This window comes from Pleurodeles waltl, chromosome 5, assembly GCF_031143425.1.
Source record: "Pleurodeles waltl isolate 20211129_DDA chromosome 5, aPleWal1.hap1.20221129, whole genome shotgun sequence".
NCBI classification, from domain to species: domain Eukaryota; kingdom Metazoa; phylum Chordata; class Amphibia; order Caudata; family Salamandridae; genus Pleurodeles; species Pleurodeles waltl.
In genome coordinates this window covers 53,953,646-53,971,762 of record NC_090444.1, presented here as the reverse complement: position 1 = coordinate 53,971,762, position 18,117 = coordinate 53,953,646, and positions in this window count along the sequence as shown.

Below are 18,117 nucleotides of genomic sequence, written 5' to 3'. Positions count from 1 at the left end.
TTCCTTCCACCCAGCGTTCCCCCAACTCTCCTGATAAAAATGGTACCTCACTTGTATGGGTAGGCCTATCGCCCGCGACAGGAAATGCCCCAAAACGCAACGTGGACACATCCCATTTTTTAAAAGAAAACAGAGGTGTTTTTTGCAAAGTGCCTACCTGTAGATTTTGGCCTCTAGCTCAGCCGGCACCTAGGGAAACCTACCAAACCTGTGCATTTTTGAAAACTAGAGACCTAGGGGAATCCAAGATGGGGTGACTTGTGGGGCTCTGACCAGGTTCTGTTACCCAGAATCCTATGCAAACCTCAAAATATAGCTAAAAAACACATTTTCCTCACATTTCTGTGACTGAAAGTTCCGGAACCTGAGAGGAGGCACAAATTTCCTTCCACCCAGCGTTTCCACAAGTCTCCCAATAAAAATGATACCTCACTTGTCTCGGTAGGCCTAGCTCCCGCGACAGGAATTGCCCCGACGCACAAATTTCCTTCCACCCAGCGTTCCCCTAAGTCTCCCGATAAAAATGATACCTCACTTTTGTGGGTAAGCCCAGCGCCCGCGACAGGAAATGCCCCAAAACGCAACGTGGACACATCCCATTTTTTAAAAGAAAACAGAGGTGTTTTTTGCAAAGTGCCTACCTGTAGATTTTGGCCTCTAGCTCAGCCGGCACCTAGGGAAACCTACCAAACCTGTGCATTTTTTAAAACTAGAGCCTAGGGGAATCCAAGATGGGGTGACTTGTGGGGCTCTGACCAGGTTCTGTTACCCAGAATCCTTTGCAAACCTCAAAATTTGGCTAAAAAAACACATGTTCCTCATATTTCTGGGGCAGAAAGTTCTGGAATCTGAGAGGAGGCACACATTTCCTTCCACCCAGCGTTCCCCCAACTCTCCCGATAAAAATGGTACCTCACTTGTGTGGGTAGGCCTAGCGCCTGCGACAGGATATGCCCCAAAACACAACGTGGACACATCCCATTTTTTCACAGAAAACAGAGCAGTTTTTTGTAAAGTGCCTACCTGTTGATTTTGGCCTCTAGCTCAGCCGGCACCTAGGGAAACCTACCAAACCTGTGCATTTTTGAAAACTGGAGACCTAGGGGAATCGAGGATGGGGTGACTTGTGGGGCTCTGACCACGTTCTTTTACCCAGATTCCTATGCAAACCTCAAAATATAGGTAAAAAACACATTTTCCTCACATTTCTGTCACTGAAAGTTCTGGAACCTGAGAGGAGGCACAAATTTCCTTCCACCCAGCGTTTCCCCAAGTCTCCCAATAAAAATGATACCTCACTTGTCTGGGTAAGCCTAGCGCCCGCGACAGGAATTGCCCCGAAACGCAACGTGGACACATCCCATTTTTTTAAATAAAACAGAGGTGTTTTTTGCAAAGTGCCTACCTGTAGATTTTGGCCTCTAGCTCAGCCGGCACCATTGAAACCTACCAAACCTGTGCATTTTTTAAAACTAGAGACCTAGGGGAATCCAAGATGGGGTGACTTGTGGAGCTCTGACCAGGTTCTGTTACCCAGAATCCTTTGCAAACCTCAAAATTTGGCTAAAAAAACACATGTTCCTCATATTTCTGGAGCAGAAAGTTCTGGAATCTGAGAGGAGGCACAAATTTCCTTCCACCCAGCGTTCCCCCAACTCTCCTGATAAAAATGGTACCTCACTTGTATGGGTAGGCCTATCGCCCGCGACAGGAAATGCCCCAAAACGCAACGTGGACACATCCCATTTTTTAAAAGAAAACAGAGGTGTTTTTTGCAAAGTGCCTACCTGTAGATTTTGGCCTCTAGCTCAGCCGGCACCTAGGGAAACCTACCAAACCTGTGCATTTTTGAAAACTAGAGACCTAGGGGAATCCAAGATGGGGTGACTTGTGGGGCTCTGACCAGGTTCTGTTACCCAGAATCCTATGCAAACCTCAAAATATAGCTAAAAAACACATTTTCCTCACATTTATGTGACTGAAAGTTCTGGAACCTGAGAGGAGGCACAAATTTCCTTCCACCCAGCGTTTCCCCAAGTCTCCCAATAAAAATGATACCTCACTTGTCTCGGTAGGCCTAGCTCCCGCGACAGGAATTGCCCCGACGCACAAATTTCCTTCCACCCAGCGTTCCCCTAAGTCTCCCGATAAAAATGATACCTCACTTTTGTGGGTAAGCCCAGCGCCTGCGACAGGAAATGCCCCAAAACGCAACCTGGACACATCCCATTTTTTAAAAGAAAACAGAGGTGTTTTTTGCAAAGTGCCTACCTGTAGATTTTGGCCTCTAGCTCAGCCGGCACCTAGGGAAACCTACCAAACCTGTGCATTTTTTAAAACTAGAGCCTAGGGGAATCCAAGATGGGGTGACTTGTGGGGCTCTGACCAGGTTCTGTTACCCAGAATCCTTTGCAAACCTCAAAATTTGGCTAAAAAAACACATGTTCCTCATATTTCTGGGGCAGAAAGTTCTGGAATCTGAGAGGAGGCACACATTTCCTTCCACCCAGCGTTCCCCCAACTCTCCCGATAAAAATGGTACCTCACTTGTGTGGGTAGGCCTAGCGCCTGCGACAGGATATGCCCCAAAACACAACGTGGACACATCCCATTTTTTCACAGAAAACAGAGCAGTTTTTTGTAAAGTGCCTACCTGTTGATTTTGGCCTCTAGCTCAGCCGGCACCTAGGGAAACCTACCAAACCTGTGCATTTTTGAAAACTGGAGACCTAGGGGAATCGAGGATGGGGTGACTTGTGGGGCTCTGACCACGTTCTTTTACCCAGATTCCTATGCAAACCTCAAAATATAGCTAAAAAACACATTTTCCTCACATTTCTGTGACTGAAAGTTCTGGAACCTGAGAGGAGGCACAAATTTCCTTCCACCCAGCGTTTCCCCAAGTCTCCCAATAAAAATGATACCTCACTTGTCTGGGTAGGCCTAGCGCCCGCGACAGGAATTGCCCTGAAACGCAACGTGGACACATCCCATTTTTTTAAATAAAACAGAGGTGTTTTTTGCAAAGTGCCTACCTGTAGATTTTGGCCTCTAGCTCAGCTGGCACCATTGAAACCTACCAAACCTGTGCATTTTTGAAAACTAGAGACCGAGGGGAATCCAAGATGGGGTGACTTGTGGGGCTCTGACCAGGTTCTGTTACCCAGAATCCTTTGCAAACCTCAAAATTTGGCTAAAAAAACACATGTTCCTCATATTTCTGGGGCAGAAAGTTCTGGAACCTGAGAGGAGGCACAAATTTCCTTCCACCCAGCGCTCCCCCAAGTCTCCCGATAAAAATGATACCTCACTTGTGTGGGTAGGCCTAGCGCCTGCGACAGGATATGCCCCAAAACACAACGTGGACACATCCCATTTTTTCACAGAAAACAGAGCAGTTTTTTGTAAAGTGCCTACCTGTTGATTTTGGCCTCTAGCTCAGCCGGCACCTAGGGAAACCTACCAAACCTGTGCATTTTTTAAAACTGGAGACCTAGGGGAATCCAGGATGGGGTGACTTGTAGGGCTCTGACCAGGTTCTGTTACCCAGAATCCTTTGCAAACCTCAAAATTTGGCTAAAAAAACACATGTTTCTCACATTTCTGTGGCAGAAAGTTCTGGAATCTGAGAGGAGGCACAAATTTCCTTCCACCCAGCGTTCCCCCAAGTCTCCCGATAAAAATGATACCTCACTTGTGTGGGTTGGCCTAGCGCCCGCGACAGGAAATGCCCCAAAACACAACGTGGACACATCCCATTTTTTACAGGAAACAGAGCTGTTTTTTGCAAAGTTGCCTACCTGTAGATTTTGGCCTCTAGCTCAGCCGGCACCTAGGGAAACCTACCAAACCTGTGCATTTTTGAAAACTGGAGACCTAGGGGAATCGAGGATGGGGTGACTTGTGGGGCTCTGACCACGTTCTTTTACCCAGATTCCTATGCAAACCTCAAAATATAGCTAAAAAACACATTTTCCTCACATTTCTGTGACTGAAAGTTCTGGAACCTGAGAGGAGGCACAAATTTCCTTCCACCCAGCGTTTCCCCAAGTCTCCCAATAAAAATGATACCTCACTTGTCTGGGTAGGCCTAGCGCCCGCGACAGGAATTGCCCTGAAACGCAACGTGGACACATCCCATTTTTTTAAATAAAACAGAGGTGTTTTTTGCAAAGTGCCTACCTGTAGATTTTGGCCTCTAGCTCAGCCGGCACCATTGAAACCTATCAAACCTGTGCATTTTTGAAAACTAGAGACCTAGGGGAATCCAAGATGGGGTGACTTGTGGGGCTCTGACCAGGTTCTGTTACCCAGAATCCTTTGCAAACCTCAAAATTTGGCTAAAAAAACACATGTTCCTCATATTTCTGGGGCAGAAAGTTCTGGAATCTGAGAGGAGGCACAAATGTCCTTCCACCCAGCGTTCCCCCAACTCTCCTGATAAAAATGGTACCTCACTTGTGTGGGTAGGCCTAGCGCCCGCGACAGGAAATGCCCCAAAACGCAACGTGGACACATCCCATTTTTTAAAAGAAAACAGAGGTGTTTTTTGCAAAGTGCCTACCTGTATATTTTGGCCTCTAGCTCAGCCGGCACCTAGGGAAACCTACCAAACCTGTGCATTTTTGAAAACTAGAGACCTAGGGGAATCCAAGATGGGGTGACTTGTGGGCCTCTGACCAGGTTCTGTTACCCAGAATTCTATGCAAACCTCAAAATATAGCTAAAAAAACACATGTTCCTCATATTTCTGGGGCAGAAAGTTCTGGAATCTGAGAGGAAGCACAAATTTCCTTCCACCCAGCGTTCCCCCAATTCTCCTGATAAAAATGGTACTTCACTTGTGTGGGTAGGCCTAGCGCCTGCGACAGGATATGCCCCAAAACACAACGTGGACACATCCCATTTTTTCACAGAAAACAGAGCAGTTTTTTGTAAAGTGCCTACCTGTAGATTTTTGCCTCTAGCTCAGCCGGCACCCAGGGAAACCTACCAAACCTGTGCATTTTTGAAAACTGAAGACCTAGGGGAATCCAGGATGGGGTGACTTGTGGGGCTCTGACCAGGTTCTTTTACCCAGAATCCTATGCAAACCTCAAAATATAGCTAAAAAACACATTTTCCTCACATTTCTGTGACTGAAAGTTCTGGAACCTGAGAGGAGGCACAAATTTCCTTCCACCCAGCGTTTCCCCAAGTCTCCCAATAAAAATGATACCTCACTTGTCTGGGTAGGCCTAGCGCCCGCGACAGGAATTGCCCCGAAACGCAACGTGGACACATCCCATTTTTTGAAATAAAACTGAGGTGTTTTTTGCAAAGTGCCTACCTATAGATTTTGGCCTCTAGCTCAGCCGGCACCTAGGGAAACCTACCAAACCTGTGCATTTTTGAAAACTAGAGACCTAGGGGAATCCACGATGGGGTGACTTGTGGGGCTCTGACCAGGTTCTGTTACCCAGAATCCTTTGCAAACCTCAAAATTTGGCTAAAAAAACACATGTTCCTCATATTTCTGGGGCAGAAAGTTCTGGAATCTGAGAGGAGGCACAAGTTTCCTTCCACCCAGCGTTCCCCCAACTCTCCTGATAAAAATGGTACCTCACTTGTGTGGGTAGGCCTAGCGCCTGCGACAGGATATGCCCCAAAACACAACGTGGACACATCCCATTTTTTGACAGAAAACAGAGCAGTTTTTTGTAAAGTGCCTACCTGTAGATTTTGGCCTCTAGCTCAGCCGGCACCTAGGGAAACCTACCAAACCTGTGCATTTTTGAAAACTAGAGACCTAGGGGAATCCAAGATGGGGTGACTTGTGGGGCTCTGACCAGGTTCTGTTACCCAGAATCCTATGCAAACCTCAAAATATAGCTAAAAAAACACATGTTCCTCATATTTCTGGGGCAGAAAGTTCTGGAATCTGAGAGGAGGCACAAATTTCCTTCCACCCAGCGTTCCCCCAACTCTCCTGATAAAAATGGAACCTCACTTGTGTGGGTAGGCCTAGCGCCTGCGACAGGATATGCCCCAAAACACAACGTGGACACATCCCATTTTTTCACAGAAAACAGAGCAGTTTTTTGTAAAGTGCCTACCTGTTGATTTTGGCCTCTAGCTCAGCCGGCACCTAGGGAAACCTACCAAACCTGTGCATTTTTGAAAACTGGAGACCTAGGGGAATCCAGGATGGGGTGACTTGTGGGGCTCTGACCAGGTTCTTTTACCCAGAATCCTATGCAAACCTCAAAATATAGGTAAAAAACACATTTTCCTCACATTTCTGTGACTGAAAGTTCTGGAACCTGAGAGGAGGCACAAATTTCCTTCCACCCAGCGTTTCCCCAAGTCTCCCAATAAAAATGATACCTCACTTGTCTGGGTAGGCCTAGCGCCCGCGACAGGAATTGCCCCGAAACGCAACGTGGACACATCCCATTTTTTGAAATAAAACAGAGGTGTTTTTTGCAAAGTGCCTACCTGTAGATTTTGGCCTCTAGCTCAGCCGGCACCTAGGGAAACCTACCAAACCCGTGCATTTTTGAAAACTAGAGACCTAGGGGAATCCAAGATGGGGTAACTTGTGGGGCTCTGACCAGGTTCTGTTACCCAGAATCCTTTGCAAACCTCAAAATATAGCTAAAAAAACACATGTTTCTCAAATTTCTGGGGCAGAAAGTTCTGGAATCTGAGAGGAGGCACACATTTCCTTCCACCCAGCGTTCCCCCAACTATCCCGATAAAAATGGTACCTCACTTGTGTGGGTAGGCCTAGCGCCTGCTACAGGATATGCCCCAAAACACAACGTGGACACATCCCATTTTTTCACAGAAAACAGAGCAGTTTTTTGTAAAGTGCCTACCTGTTGATTTTGGCCTCTAGCTCAGCCGGCACCTAGGGAAACCTACCAAACCTGTGCATTTTTGAAAACTGGAGACCTAGGGGAATCCAGGATGGGGTGACTTGTGGGGCTCTGACCAGGTTCTGTTACCCAGAATCCTATGCAAACCTCAAAATATAGATAAAAAACACATTTTCCTCACATTTCTGTGACTGAAAGTTCTGGAACCTGAGAGGAAGCCCAAATTTCCTTCCCCCCAGCGTTCCCCTAAGTCTCCCGATAAAAATGGTACCTCACTTGTGTGAGTAGGCCTAGCGCCTGCGACAGTATATCCCGCAAAACACAACGTGGACACATCCCATTTTTTCACAGAAAACAGAGCAGTTTTTTGTAAAGTGCCTACCTGTAGATTTTGGCCTCTAGCTCATCCGGCACCTAGGGAAACCTACCAAACCTGTGCATTTTTGAGAACTAGAGACCTCGGGGAATCCAAGATGGGGTGAAAAGTGGGGCTCTGACCAGGTTCTGTTATCCAGAATCCTTTGCAAACCTCAAAATGTGGCTAATAAAACACATTTTCCTCACATTTCGGTGACAGAAAGTTCTGGAATCTGAGAGGAGGGACAAATTTCCTTCCACCCAGCGTTCCCCCAAGTCTCCCGAGAAAAATGGTACCTCACTTGTGTGGGTAGGCCTAGCGCCCGAGACAGGATATGCCCCAAAACGCAACGTGGACACATCCCATTTTTTTTTAAAGAAAACAGAGGTGTTTTTTGCAAAGTGCCTACCTGTAGATTTTGGCCTCTAGCTCAGCCGGCACCTAGGGAAACCTACCAAACCTGTGCCTTTTTGGAAACTAGAGACCTAAGGGAATCAAAGATGTGGTGACTTTTGGGGCTCTGACCAGGTTCTGTTACCCAGAATCCTTTGCAAACCTAAAAATTTGGCTAAAAAACACATGTTCCTCATATTTCTGGGGCAGAAAGTTCTGGAATCTGACAGGAGGCACACATTTCCTTCCACCCAGCGTTCCCCCAACTCTCCTGATAAAAATGGTACCTCACTTGTGTGGGTAGGCCTAGCGTCTGCGACAGGATATGCCCCAAAACACAACGTGGACACATCCCATTTTTTCACTGAAAACAGAGAGTTTTTTGTAAAGTGCCTACCTGTTGATTTTGGCCTCTAGCTCAGCCGGCACCTAGGGAAACCTACCAAACCTGTGCATTTTTGAAAACTGGAGACCTAGGGGAATCGAGGATGGGGTGACTTGTGGGGCTCTGACCACGTTCTTTTACCCAGATTCCTATGCAAACCTCAAAATATAGGTAAAAAACACATTTTCCTCACATTTCTGTCACTGAAAGTTCTGGAACCTGAGAGGAGGCACAAATTTCCTTCCACCCAGCGTTTCCCCAAGTCTCCCAATAAAAATGATACCTCACTTGTCTGGGTAAGCCTAGCGCCCGCGACAGGAATTGCCCCGAAACGCAACGTGGACACATCCCATTTTTTTAAATAAAACAGAGGTGTTTTTTGCAAAGTGCCTACCTGTAGATTTTGGCCTCTAGCTCAGCCGGCACCATTGAAACCTACCAAACCTGTGCATTTTTTAAAACTAGAGACCTAGGGGAATCCAAGATGGGGTGACTTGTGGAGCTCTGACCAGGTTCTGTTACCCAGAATCCTTTGCAAACCTCAAAATTTGGCTAAAAAAACACATGTTCCTCATATTTCTGGAGCAGAAAGTTCTGGAATCTGAGAGGAGGCACAAATTTCCTTCCACCCAGCGTTCCCCCAACTCTCCTGATAAAAATGGTACCTCACTTGTATGGGTAGGCCTATCGCCCGCGACAGGAAATGCCCCAAAACGCAACGTGGACACATCCCATTTTTTAAAAGAAAACAGAGGTGTTTTTTGCAAAGTGCCTACCTGTAGATTTTGGCCTCTAGCTCAGCCGGCACCTAGGGAAACCTACCAAACCTGTGCATTTTTGAAAACTAGAGACCTAGGGGAATCCAAGATGGGGTGACTTGTGGGGCTCTGACCAGGTTCTGTTACCCAGAATCCTATGCAAACCTCAAAATATAGCTAAAAAACACATTTTCCTCACATTTATGTGACTGAAAGTTCTGGAACCTGAGAGGAGGCACAAATTTCCTTCCACCCAGCGTTTCCCCAAGTCTCCCAATAAAAATGATACCTCACTTGTCTCGGTAGGCCTAGCTCCCGCGACAGGAATTGCCCCGACGCACAAATTTCCTTCCACCCAGCGTTCCCCTAAGTCTCCCGATAAAAATGATACCTCACTTTTGTGGGTAAGCCCAGCGCCTGCGACAGGAAATGCCCCAAAACGCAACCTGGACACATCCCATTTTTTAAAAGAAAACAGAGGTGTTTTTTGCAAAGTGCCTACCTGTAGATTTTGGCCTCTAGCTCAGCCGGCACCTAGGGAAACCTACCAAACCTGTGCATTTTTTAAAACTAGAGCCTAGGGGAATCCAAGATGGGGTGACTTGTGGGGCTCTGACCAGGTTCTGTTACCCAGAATCCTTTGCAAACCTCAAAATTTGGCTAAAAAAACACATGTTCCTCATATTTCTGGGGCAGAAAGTTCTGGAATCTGAGAGGAGGCACACATTTCCTTCCACCCAGCGTTCCCCCAACTCTCCCGATAAAAATGGTACCTCACTTGTGTGGGTAGGCCTAGCGCCTGCGACAGGATATGCCCCAAAACACAACGTGGACACATCCCATTTTTTCACAGAAAACAGAGCAGTTTTTTGTAAAGTGCCTACCTGTTGATTTTGGCCTCTAGCTCAGCCGGCACCTAGGGAAACCTACCAAACCTGTGCATTTTTGAAAACTGGAGACCTAGGGGAATCGAGGATGGGGTGACTTGTGGGGCTCTGACCACGTTCTTTTACCCAGATTCCTATGCAAACCTCAAAATATAGCTAAAAAACACATTTTCCTCACATTTCTGTGACTGAAAGTTCTGGAACCTGAGAGGAGGCACAAATTTCCTTCCACCCAGCGTTTCCCCAAGTCTCCCAATAAAAATGATACCTCACTTGTCTGGGTAGGCCTAGCGCCCGCGACAGGAATTGCCCTGAAACGCAACGTGGACACATCCCATTTTTTTAAATAAAACAGAGGTGTTTTTTGCAAAGTGCCTACCTGTAGATTTTGGCCTCTAGCTCAGCTGGCACCATTGAAACCTACCAAACCTGTGCATTTTTGAAAACTAGAGACCGAGGGGAATCCAAGATGGGGTGACTTGTGGGGCTCTGACCAGGTTCTGTTACCCAGAATCCTTTGCAAACCTCAAAATTTGGCTAAAAAAACACATGTTCCTCATATTTCTGGGGCAGAAAGTTCTGGAACCTGAGAGGAGGCACAAATTTCCTTCCACCCAGCGCTCCCCCAAGTCTCCCGATAAAAATGATACCTCACTTGTGTGGGTAGGCCTAGCGCCTGCGACAGGATATGCCCCAAAACACAACGTGGACACATCCCATTTTTTCACAGAAAACAGAGCAGTTTTTTGTAAAGTGCCTACCTGTTGATTTTGGCCTCTAGCTCAGCCGGCACCTAGGGAAACCTACCAAACCTGTGCATTTTTTAAAACTGGAGACCTAGGGGAATCCAGGATGGGGTGACTTGTAGGGCTCTGACCAGGTTCTGTTACCCAGAATCCTTTGCAAACCTCAAAATTTGGCTAAAAAAACACATGTTTCTCACATTTCTGTGGCAGAAAGTTCTGGAATCTGAGAGGAGGCACAAATTTCCTTCCACCCAGCGTTCCCCCAAGTCTCCCGATAAAAATGATACCTCACTTGTGTGGGTTGGCCTAGCGCCCGCGACAGGAAATGCCCCAAAACACAACGTGGACACATCCCATTTTTTACAGGAAACAGAGCTGTTTTTTGCAAAGTTGCCTACCTGTAGATTTTGGCCTCTAGCTCAGCCGGCACCTAGGGAAACCTACCAAACCTGTGCATTTTTGAAAACTGGAGACCTAGGGGAATCGAGGATGGGGTGACTTGTGGGGCTCTGACCACGTTCTTTTACCCAGATTCCTATGCAAACCTCAAAATATAGCTAAAAAACACATTTTCCTCACATTTCTGTGACTGAAAGTTCTGGAACCTGAGAGGAGGCACAAATTTCCTTCCACCCAGCGTTTCCCCAAGTCTCCCAATAAAAATGATACCTCACTTGTCTGGGTAGGCCTAGCGCCCGCGACAGGAATTGCCCTGAAACGCAACGTGGACACATCCCATTTTTTTAAATAAAACAGAGGTGTTTTTTGCAAAGTGCCTACCTGTAGATTTTGGCCTCTAGCTCAGCCGGCACCATTGAAACCTATCAAACCTGTGCATTTTTGAAAACTAGAGACCTAGGGGAATCCAAGATGGGGTGACTTGTGGGGCTCTGACCAGGTTCTGTTACCCAGAATCCTTTGCAAACCTCAAAATTTGGCTAAAAAAACACATGTTCCTCATATTTCTGGGGCAGAAAGTTCTGGAATCTGAGAGGAGGCACAAATGTCCTTCCACCCAGCGTTCCCCCAACTCTCCTGATAAAAATGGTACCTCACTTGTGTGGGTAGGCCTAGCGCCCGCGACAGGAAATGCCCCAAAACGCAACGTGGACACATCCCATTTTTTAAAAGAAAACAGAGGTGTTTTTTGCAAAGTGCCTACCTGTATATTTTGGCCTCTAGCTCAGCCGGCACCTAGGGAAACCTACCAAACCTGTGCATTTTTGAAAACTAGAGACCTAGGGGAATCCAAGATGGGGTGACTTGTGGGCCTCTGACCAGGTTCTGTTACCCAGAATTCTATGCAAACCTCAAAATATAGCTAAAAAAACACATGTTCCTCATATTTCTGGGGCAGAAAGTTCTGGAATCTGAGAGGAAGCACAAATTTCCTTCCACCCAGCGTTCCCCCAATTCTCCTGATAAAAATGGTACTTCACTTGTGTGGGTAGGCCTAGCGCCTGCGACAGGATATGCCCCAAAACACAACGTGGACACATCCCATTTTTTCACAGAAAACAGAGCAGTTTTATGTAAAGTGCCTACCTGTAGATTTTTGCCTCTAGCTCAGCCGGCACCCAGGGAAACCTACCAAACCTGTGCATTTTTGAAAACTGAAGACCTAGGGGAATCCAGGATGGGGTGACTTGTGGGGCTCTGACCAGGTTCTTTTACCCAGAATCCTATGCAAACCTCAAAATATAGCTAAAAAACACATTTTCCTCACATTTCTGTGACTGAAAGTTCTGGAACCTGAGAGGAGGCACAAATTTCCTTCCACCCAGCGTTTCCCCAAGTCTCCCAATAAAAATGATACCTCACTTGTCTGGGTAGGCCTAGCGCCCGCGACAGGAATTGCCCCGAAACGCAACGTGGACACATCCCATTTTTTGAAATAAAACTGAGGTGTTTTTTGCAAAGTGCCTACCTATAGATTTTGGCCTCTAGCTCAGCCGGCACCTAGGGAAACCTACCAAACCTGTGCATTTTTGAAAACTAGAGACCTAGGGGAATCCACGATGGGGTGACTTGTGGGGCTCTGACCAGGTTCTGTTACCCAGAATCCTTTGCAAACCTCAAAATTTGGCTAAAAAAACACATGTTCCTCATATTTCTGGGGCAGAAAGTTCTGGAATCTGAGAGGAGGCACAAGTTTCCTTCCACCCAGCGTTCCCCCAACTCTCCTGATAAAAATGGTACCTCACTTGTGTGGGTAGGCCTAGCGCCTGCGACAGGATATGCCCCAAAACACAACGTGGACACATCCCATTTTTTGACAGAAAACAGAGCAGTTTTTTGTAAAGTGCCTACCTGTAGATTTTGGCCTCTAGCTCAGCCGGCACCTAGGGAAACCTACCAAACCTGTGCATTTTTGAAAACTAGAGACCTAGGGGAATCCAAGATGGGGTGACTTGTGGGGCTCTGACCAGGTTCTGTTACCCAGAATCCTATGCAAACCTCAAAATATAGCTAAAAAAACACATGTTCCTCATATTTCTGGGGCAGAAAGTTCTGGAATCTGAGAGGAGGCACAAATTTCCTTCCACCCAGCGTTCCCCCAACTCTCCTGATAAAAATGGAACCTCACTTGTGTGGGTAGGCCTAGCGCCTGCGACAGGATATGCCCCAAAACACAACGTGGACACATCCCATTTTTTCACAGAAAACAGAGCAGTTTTTTGTAAAGTGCCTACCTGTTGATTTTGGCCTCTAGCTCAGCCGGCACCTAGGGAAACCTACCAAACCTGTGCATTTTTGAAAACTGGAGACCTAGGGGAATCCAGGATGGGGTGACTTGTGGGGCTCTGACCAGGTTCTTTTACCCAGAATCCTATGCAAACCTCAAAATATAGGTAAAAAACACATTTTCCTCACATTTCTGTGACTGAAAGTTCTGGAACCTGAGAGGAGGCACAAATTTCCTTCCACCCAGCGTTTCCCCAAGTCTCCCAATAAAAATGATACCTCACTTGTCTGGGTAGGCCTAGCGCCCGCGACAGGAATTGCCCCGAAACGCAACGTGGACACATCCCATTTTTTGAAATAAAACAGAGGTGTTTTTTGCAAAGTGCCTACCTGTAGATTTTGGCCTCTAGCTCAGCCGGCACCTAGGGAAACCTACCAAACCCGTGCATTTTTGAAAACTAGAGACCTAGGGGAATCCAAGATGGGGTAACTTGTGGGGCTCTGACCAGGTTCTGTTACCCAGAATCCTTTGCAAACCTCAAAATATAGCTAAAAAAACACATGTTTCTCAAATTTCTGGGGCAGAAAGTTCTGGAATCTGAGAGGAGGCACACATTTCCTTCCACCCAGCGTTCCCCCAACTATCCCGATAAAAATGGTACCTCACTTGTGTGGGTAGGCCTAGCGCCTGCTACAGGATATGCCCCAAAACACAACGTGGACACATCCCATTTTTTCACAGAAAACAGAGCAGTTTTTTGTAAAGTGCCTACCTGTTGATTTTGGCCTCTAGCTCAGCCGGCACCTAGGGAAACCTACCAAACCTGTGCATTTTTGAAAACTGGAGACCTAGGGGAATCCAGGATGGGGTGACTTGTGGGGCTCTGACCAGGTTCTGTTACCCAGAATCCTATGCAAACCTCAAAATATAGATAAAAAACACATTTTCCTCACATTTCTGTGACTGAAAGTTCTGGAACCTGAGAGGAAGCCCAAATTTCCTTCCCCCCAGCGTTCCCCTAAGTCTCCCGATAAAAATGGTACCTCACTTGTGTGAGTAGGCCTAGCGCCTGCGACAGTATATCCCGCAAAACACAACGTGGACACATCCCATTTTTTCACAGAAAACAGAGCAGTTTTTTGTAAAGTGCCTACCTGTAGATTTTGGCCTCTAGCTCATCCGGCACCTAGGGAAACCTACCAAACCTGTGCATTTTTGAGAACTAGAGACCTCGGGGAATCCAAGATGGGGTGAAAAGTGGGGCTCTGACCAGGTTCTGTTATCCAGAATCCTTTGCAAACCTCAAAATGTGGCTAATAAAACACATTTTCCTCACATTTCGGTGACAGAAAGTTCTGGAATCTGAGAGGAGGGACAAATTTCCTTCCACCCAGCGTTCCCCCAAGTCTCCCGAGAAAAATGGTACCTCACTTGTGTGGGTAGGCCTAGCGCCCGAGACAGGATATGCCCCAAAACGCAACGTGGACACATCCCATTTTTTTTTAAAGAAAACAGAGGTGTTTTTTGCAAAGTGCCTACCTGTAGATTTTGGCCTCTAGCTCAGCCGGCACCTAGGGAAACCTACCAAACCTGTGCCTTTTTGGAAACTAGAGACCTAAGGGAATCAAAGATGTGGTGACTTTTGGGGCTCTGACCAGGTTCTGTTACCCAGAATCCTTTGCAAACCTAAAAATTTGGCTAAAAAACACATGTTCCTCATATTTCTGGGGCAGAAAGTTCTGGAATCTGACAGGAGGCACACATTTCCTTCCACCCAGCGTTCCCCCAACTCTCCTGATAAAAATGGTACCTCACTTGTGTGGGTAGGCCTAGCGTCTGCGACAGGATATGCCCCAAAACACAACGTGGACACATCCCATTTTTTCACTGAAAACAGAGAGTTTTTTGTAAAGTGCCTACCTGTTGATTTTGGCCTCTAGCTCAGCCGGCACCTAGGGAAACCTACCAAACCTGTGCAATTTTTTAAAACTGGAGACCTAGGGGAATCCAAGATGGGGTGTCTTGTGGGGCTCTGACCAGGTTCTGTTACCCAGAATCCTATGCAAACCTCAAAATATTGCTAAAAAACACATTTTCCTCACATTTCTGTGACTGAAAGTTCTGGAACCTGATAGGAGGCCCAAATTACCTTCCACCCAGCGTTCCCCTAAGTCTCCCGATAAAAATGATACCTCACTTGTGTGGGTAGGCCTAGCGCCCGCGACAGGAAATGCCCCAAAACGCAACGTGGACACATCCCATTTTTTTAAAGAAAACAGAGGTGTTTTTTGCAAAGTGCCTACCTGTAGATTTTGGCCTCTAGCTCAGCCGGCACCTAGGGAAACCTACCAAACCTGTTCATTATTTAAAACTAGAGACCTAGGGGAATCCAAGATGGGGTGACTTGTGGGGCTCTGACCAGGTTCTGTTACTCAGAATCCATTGCAAACCTCAAAATTTGGCTAATAAAACACATGTTCCTCATATTTCGGTGACAGAAAGTTCTGGAATCTGAGAGGAGGCACAAATTTCCTTCCACCCAGCGTTCCCCCAACTCTCCTGATAAAAATGGTACCTCACTTGTGTGGGTAGGCCTAGCGCCCGAGACAGGATATGCTCCAAAACGCAACGTGGACACATCCCATTTTTTTTAAAGAAAACAGAGGTGTTTTTTGCAAAGTGCCTACCTGTAGATTTTGGCCTCTAGCTCAGCCGGCACCTAGGGAAACCTACCAAACCTGTGCCTCTTTGGAAACTAGAGACCTAAGGGAATCCAATATGTGGTGACTTGTGGGGCTCTGACCAGGTTCTGTTACCCAGAATCCTTTGCAAACCTCAAAATTTGGCTAAAAAACCACATGTTCCTCACATTTCTGGGGCAGAAAGTTCTGGAATCCGAGAGGAGGCACAAATTTCCTTCCACCCAGCGTTCCCCCAAGTCTCCCGATAAAAGTGGTACCTCACTTGTGTGGGTAGGCCTAGCGCCTGCGACAGTATATCCCGCAAAACACAACGTGGACACATCCCATTTTTTCACAGAAAACAGAGCAGTTTTTTGTAAAGTGCCTACCTGTAGATTTTGGCCTCTAGCTCAGCCTTCACCTAGGGAAACCTACCAAACCTGTGCATTTTTGAAAACTAGAGTCCTAGGGGAATCCAAGATGGGGTGACTTGTGGGGCTCTTACCAGGTTCTGTTACCCAGAATCCTTTGCAAACCTCAAAATTTGGCTAAAAAAACACATGTTCCTCCTATTTCTGTGGCAGAAAGTTCTGGAATCTGAGAGGAGGCACAAAGTTCCTTCCACCCAGCGTTCCCCCAACTCTCCTGATAAAAATGGTACCTCACTTGTGTGGGTAGGCCTAGCGCCTGCGACAGGATATGCCCCAAAACACAACGTGGACACATCCCATTTTTTCACAGAAAACAGAGCAGTTTTTTGTAAAGTGCCTACCTGTTGATTTTGGCCTCTAGCTCAGCCGGCACCTAGGGAAACCTACCAAACGTGTGCATTTTTTAAAACTGGAGACCTAGGGGAATCCAATATGGGGTGACTTGTGGAGCTCTGACCAGGTTCTGTTACCCAGAATCCTATGCAAACCTCAAAATATGGCTAAAAAACACATTTTCCTCACATTTCTGTGACTGAAAGTTCTGGAACCTGAGAGGAGGCCCAAATTTCCTTCCACCCAGCGTTCCCCTAAGTCTCCCGATAAAAATGATACCTCACTTGTGTCGGTAGTCCTAGCACCCGCGAGAGGAAATGCCCCAAAACGCAACGTGGACACATCCCATTTTTTTAAAGAAAACAGAGGTGTTTTTTGCAAAGTGCCTACCTGTAGATTTTGGCCTCTAGCTCAGCCGGCACCTAGGGAAACCAACCAAACCTGTGCATTTTTGAAAACCAGAGACCTAGGGGAATCCAAGATGGGGTGGCTTGTGGGGCTCTGACCAGGTTCTGTTACCCAGAATCCTTTGCAAACCTCAAAATTTGGCTAAAAAAACACATGTTCCTCACAATTCTGGGGCAGAAAGTTCTGGAATCCGAGAGGAGGCACAAATTTCCTTCCACCCAGCGTTCCCCCAAGTCTCCCTATAAAAATGATACCTCACTTGTGTGGGTAGTCCTAGCACCCGCGAGAGGAAATGCCCCAAAACGCAACGTGGACACATCCCATTTTTTTAAAGAAAACAGAGGTGTTTTTTGCAAAGTGCCTACCTGTAGATTTTGGCCTCTAGCTCAGCCGGCACCTAGGGAAACCTACCAAACCTGTGCATTTTTGAAAACCAGAGACCTAGGGGAATCCAAGATGGGGTGGCTTGTGGGGCTCTGACCAGGTTCTGTTACCCAGAATCCTTTGCAAACCTCAAAATTTGGCTAAAAAAACACATGTTCCTCACAATTCTGGGGCAGAAAGTTCTGGAATCCGAGAGGAGGCACAAATTTCCTTCCACCCAGCGTTCGTCCAAGTCTCCCAATAAAAATGGTACATCACTTGTGTGGGTAGGCCTAGTGCTTGCGACAGGATATGCCCCAAAACACAACGTGGACACATCCCATTTTTTCACAGAAAACAGAGCAGTTTTTTCTAAAGTGCCTACCTGTAGATTTTGGCCTCTAGCTCAGCCGGCACCTAGGGAAACCTACCAAACCTGTGCATTTTTTAAAACTAGAGACCTAAGGGAATCCAAGATGTGGTGACTTGTGGGGCTCTGACCAGGTTCTGTTACCCAGAATCCTTTGCAAACCTCAAAATTTGGCTAAAAAAACACATGTTCTTCACATTTCTGGGGCAGAAAGTTCTGGAATCCGAGAGGAGGCACAAATTTCCTTTCACCCAGCGTTCCCCCAAGTCTCCCGATAAAAATGGTACCTCACTTGTGTGGGTAGGCCTAGCGCCTGCGACAGGATATGCCCCAAAACACAACGTGGACACATCCCATTTTTTCACAGAAAACAAAGCAGTTTTTTGTAAAGTGCCTACCTGTAGATTTTTGCCTCTAGCTCAGCCGGCACCTAGGGAAACCTACCAAACCTGTGCATT